The sequence below is a fragment of the Electrophorus electricus genome, chromosome 8, assembly GCF_041902795.1.
Source record: "Electrophorus electricus isolate QZ-2024a chromosome 8, ASM4190279v1, whole genome shotgun sequence".
In the NCBI taxonomy this organism is placed as follows: domain Eukaryota; kingdom Metazoa; phylum Chordata; class Actinopteri; order Gymnotiformes; family Gymnotidae; genus Electrophorus; species Electrophorus electricus.
In genome coordinates, this window is record NC_137504.1 from 26,036,972 (window position 1) to 26,043,010 (window position 6,039).

Consider the following 6,039-nt stretch of genomic DNA (forward strand, 5'->3'; position numbering starts at 1 on the left):
TACCTGGATTTAGACAGAGAGGAGATTAAGGGGGGAAGTGAGAATAATATTGAGAGAGAGAGAGAGAGAGAGAGAGAGAGAGAGAGAGAGAGAGAGAGAGAGAGAGACCACCACATGGTATTTGCAAACAGAGGCAATGTTGTTAGGGGTAGTGTGAGGTCATTGTACATATATGCTTAAGATATGGATGCTGTACATAAGTGCTCATTACTCTTTGTGCCAGCAGGCAGTGTAACAAGCAAACGGTAAACTGACCGAGGCACAAGGTGAACACTAGAGCTTTAAAGAACATGGCCTCACCTTCACCTAGAAATACACATGAAAGTAGGCGATACACCAAGAAGGTTGCTTTGCTTGCGTGCTGTCTTGATCTTGGATGTTATTTTAAAGTACTGTTTAACCATGGGGGAAATTGCCATAACAGTACACATGCAAAATGCAAATCTCCTGGACAGATGTGTGAAGTGTGAACAGGAAACAAGATGAGAATGGTATATGTATAAAGAAACCATTTCAACTCAACTAAAAAGGATCTTAATTAAGGAAAATAATCTCCCTAGAAAACTTTTCATTTTGGAGAGTTACATTACTTACCCAATGGAGATTTACAGCTGTTTAAATTTTTAGTCTGTTAGGGTAGGCAACATTCATCAGGCTGTTCCCTGGTTGCTGAGAGGCTGTTCCCTGTTCCCTGAGAGGCTGTTGTCTGGTTGCTGAAAGGCTGTTGTCTGGTTGCTGAGAGGCTGTTCCCTGTTCCCTTAGAGGCTGTTGTCTGGTTGCTGAAAGGCTGTTGTCTGGTTGATGAAAGGCTGTTGTCTGGTTGCTGAGAGGCAGGTTAGAACAATAAAGCTGAACTGAAGTAAACTGAATGCTCAGCTAAAGCTAAGATGAGCTAGCAATGAAACTGTAAAGTATATCCCCTACTTTAACAGAATTCCTAACATACTGCAATGTTTTATAGAATGATGAATAATAAATCATTATCCACCACAGCTATAATCTGGTGGTGAACACCTTGAAACACTTAGGAAGTTTATGCAGTACATGCAGAAAGTATGAGTTTTGATGTGCATGTTTTTTTGTTTTTCTGTTTTTTGTTTTTTGTTTTTTTTAATGTTAAACCAGAAATAAAAACTTTGCCAGCTATTAAAATACCTTAGTCTGCTGAAGCAGCAATGTTGTCTGGCCCTGACAGTGACTTTTTTTTTTTACTGCCAAACTCAAGACTCCCACCACAGAGCTCAATCTGGCATCTTTAGAGTTAGCAGATACAGCATCATTAGCACTGCAATAATTATACTTTTAGAGATGTAAACACAATCATTTATCTAGCTTTGCTCGGAGCCTCAACAAATACACTTGCTGGCTGTCACTCTCCATCCACAACCCAACTTATCACCCACACAATCCCAGTCACCCTCCTCCAGCCAATCAGACACTTCCAACCTGTCAATCTCCACTCCCTCCACCAATCACAACACGCAACCACTTTCCACCTTCACAGTCACCCATTTATTAATTGTCATACTCACCAGCACCTCATTCCATTGTCTCTATTTAAGGCCGATCCCCTCAGTGCTTCACGTTGACCTTTTTCTGTATGAAAACACGTCGTGCAAACCTATAAAGTCCAGGACGATTCAGTCTCTTGTGTTCCTCTGTTCACCTTTTGTTTGGGTTTCATGTTTCTGATACATTTTTGCTCTCAGCTTGCTTCTGTTTGCCTTTGTTGTTTTTTTTATTGTCTATCACTGACACCTCTCCTCCAAAACGTCACACTGGATTTTTAATATATATTTACTTACCTTGTTTGTTTGTTTATTTACCTACTTGCTTAGTTGCTTTTTATATATTGCTGGACAATTTCAGAAAAACAAAACAAAACATTAGCCTTATTTGGAACTATAATTAAAGCAGCTATAGTCATTTGCTTGTCAAGTTCCAGTAGAGACATTGACTGGGAAAAATGAACTTTTATAGTGTAATTATATTCACACATATAGCACAACATGCAACTAAGCATTAAATGCAGTAAGCAAGTTGTAAATTGTAATTAGCACTACAACAGGCATGCTTTAGCACAGGCTTTCTCTGGTTATTGGCACATCCACATGGAAGTGATTAGTGTGTCATTAACTAACTTGTAATAAGTACTAACGCACTGATGTGCCTGCATAAATCCACATGGATTTGCTGACAATTTAGCAAGTCTGGATCCCAACACACACGTCGATTAAAATATTTCTCAGTTCAGTGTTACAGCTCTAGGAGGTAGGCCGTGTTCAACAGACCCATTTTCTAAACTCAGACTAAGACTAGTTTTATGCAATTTGATGTTGGGAGATCTTAGTCTAGGGCTGTAGCCTATTAGATGAATGACTTATTTGACTGTGTTAAGGGCCTTAATGACTTCCTGGAGTGAAGTGTGGGGAACAATTCAACTAGACTTTCATTTAAATTTGAGCTGAATATGGTGTGGGTTTGTGTGTGTGAGGGAGAGAGAAAGAAGGGGGGAGAGAGAGAGAGACTATAAAATCCCCAGACATCACGTGTTTAAAGCAATAAAACTCTCAATTAAACCCAATTACTGTGCTTTCTATCTGCTTATGGATTTTAGTGACTCACCACAATGAGGTGAGAAGGTCACAAACACTATGCCAGAACCTTACAAACACTGTCCCAAACCTTACAAATGTTATCACACAATCTTCTGAAAGCTATCCCACAACCTTTCAAACGCTCTGCACTGCACAACGAGCTGATCTGCGAGTTGCAGTTAGGTAACACACCAGTGAATTCCTCTTGTGAAAGACAAGCTCTCCACAGAGGGGAAAACATTAGCGGTGAGTGCTACAGAAGTCAGGACAGCATCATGGGTTATCTTACAAGATCATACCCTGCATCTGGGTAGAGAAAAGAAACATTATTCAGAAATTTCAGCTTTCACCAGAGAACCCAACAGGCTTTCCATCACCTCCCCTGACCCCAGACCAAGCAGGAAAATTGGCACTGACGTTTACATACATGTATTTATTGATCGCTCCATATTTCTGTTGCACATTTAGTCATTTGGCTAGTGGCAGTGTCTTTTACTCCAGATGTTGTGTCACCTGATCACCAGCTTGCTTTGAAGTCCAGTGCACCTATGCTACATACCATAGAGTGTGTTGAATGAATGTCTTTGCAAACTGAAGAGGAAACCATTGCTTTGCGCCTGACTAATAAGGTTTTCCGACGGTTCCAGAATCCATGAAGGTGAATGTGGAAGTCATCACTTCTTTCGCAGCACAGACTGCACTGTATGTTATCCTCACTAAAGTCTGTCTGCAGGGTTCTGTCTCCGGGGTCTTCTCCTCAGGACCAGATCTCACTGCTAAAGCCCCAGACCCACAGACATAAGTCAAACAGAGGACACGACACACAAAAGTAAAAAGAAAGAAATAAGAATTGAGAATTAAAAAAAAAGATTGAAACCCCGTTATCAGTGTTCAGTCATGAACAGTGGTCACTTGTCAGAGCCAAACAGATTCAGGAGGCAAAAAAGAACACAAATCATGACATGCGGGGAATAAAGCAAGTTGTCCCATGATCAGTTTCCACACGCTCTTAGGAGGGCTGTGTAGCACAAACCTGATTCACAACCAACAGCACTTACATTAATAGCTATGCACTCATCAAGTAGTTACAGAACATCACTCTTTCAGTAAGGATTTTTTATAGAAATATCTTATATGTGATGTTTATAAAAGCTCTCAATCATTCATTTTATTGAATTGTGTAGTAGTAATGAAATTAGATTTCAGGAGCTGTCAGAGTCCAGTCCTTTTGACTTTCTATTACTATTATTTTCTGTATAAAAGACTTTTTGTAAGAGAATAAACATCAGACAAGCACACCTTTTTTTGATTGCGAAGATACTCCCTCCAACAGCCAAACACCAAGGACAGCACAATATGACTCCACCACTATCGTCTAAGGAAATAAACCATTCAATCTTTGACAAAATCATTTCTTCTCTCCAAACCAAACCAACCTTCAGTGTGGAGAATAATGGAGATCCCTTTCGCAGGTCTCTCTGGTTTTGACCTTGTGTGTGTGTGTGTGTGTGTGTGTGTGTGATTTAAACTGCCTTTCGCGGGCTGAAAGTGGCTGGAGAGCGACGTCCTCCCTCTCAAAACGGTGTGGTAAAGAGATCACGAGCAGCGCCTGGCCGACGCTACGCAGGAATCCAGGGTGAGGCGCAGGCCGCACACGGTAGTCGGAATGCATTACAGAGACATTTTATTCAATAAAAACCAGAAAACATATTTTAAAACACTAATCATGCTAAAAAAGGGGGTTACTGGGGGCTTTAAAGCAGGATTTAAAGCATTTTCAAATCTGGAGCAGGAATCCAAAAATGATGTAATCACCTGTAGTTAGTGGGTTGGCCAGTTTATCGTAATGTCTGATCGCTACATGTTCCTTGTGATCTTTTCAGTATTCTGACATGTGAGCAGATATGATAGATGAACATTTAAACGACACGAATGATGATGTGGAGAGCTAATATGGCAGCAACATAAACACATTCGAAGGGTTAGGGCCCATTTTGGGACAGAATTTAGCTCATTTCGGCCAACTGTGCTTATAGAAGGGAGACTCCATTAACTGTTGTAGCACGAAGCAGGGGGTTTTCTCCTATACTCATCAGAGCAGCTAGCTGATCTGACTAAAAGCCCGGACATGTAAGATAAATCAGCTGTGCCCGGCGAGGCACCAAAACGCTCGCTCCCGTCCTCGGTGAGGGCTGTGGTTTGAAGCGCCGCTCGCATGCGCACCAAAGGTTCCCGGACAGACGCTACACGGAAGCTGGTTATAGATTCTTTTTCCTTTCTTTCCTTTCCTTTTTTAACGAGCACGTCATGCCGCTGACGGCGTGAGCAGCGGTGCCAGCTGTGCGTCCCGCAAACATGGAGACATCAAAGCCAGGTGATCAGTGCACGGTCCACCCCCAACATAGCCTCTGCCTGCAAACACCAAAACGTCCTAGGATGCCACCTAGTGTGATTTTGCCAGTTTCTCTAGGAGCTTCATAAAAATTGTAGTTCCGAGTAAAAAACGATTTCTCACTTTAATGCACCGTGTAACACAAGAGCTGAACCTAGTTGATTTGGTTTGTTTTTGAAACTAAATGATTTGAAATGCTGTTCTTTAGGAATAAACAGGATGAGCACATAGAGCAATGACCTTTGCAGTTTGCTTTTTCCGTGTTTATACTGCACTGAGTTGTTAATGACACTTGATGGTCTTTTAATCCAACGATTTTACGAGAAAATTATGATGAGTTATTAAGCTTAGCTGACGCTGACAGCTGTGCTGGAATGTTACTGCGCCGGGACGTTTACATACTTTGAAATCAGTGCCCCCAGACTGGAGTGCACAAGATCATCTCGGCTCCCCTTTCCCGTGACCCAGTGGGAGTATTCTGGCGTTCCAGGGGGAAAAAAAACAAAACAGACGCTCACTCTTGACAGAAATGCCATTCACATCGCTGCCGTCTGCCTGGAGCACACGGCGTCCACCGCAGTGTTTACACGCCGAACAAAAACATACTACGCATCCGGTCTCTTTCGCCTAACTGTGCGGAAAACCTCACCTTGATCAAGAGGAATGGAGTGAGCATGCGTGTATGTAGGAGAGGCCAGGTCAGGGGCAAGACCCGAGGCCGACGACGAGGAGCTAGGGCTGGTGTGAAGAGCTGCAGGCCACAGCTGCTCTGGGGCTGTGTAAGGGGTGTGTGAGTGTGAGAGAAAGAGAGAGAGAGCGAGCACATGACACCCCGTGCTTCTGCCGCAACCGCTTGAGGGAAGCACCGTGCACTCGTCCCTGTCACTCTCACTCGCCATTGTCCTTACTGTGTTTTCCACTCTCACTTGCCATTGTCCTTACTGTGTTTTCCACTCTCACTTTAGTTCTGTCAAATTACTGCATATAGCAGGGACTGGGGTCAGACTGAAGAAGAGGCAGGTAAATGTCCAAATCTGCAAAACCCGCATT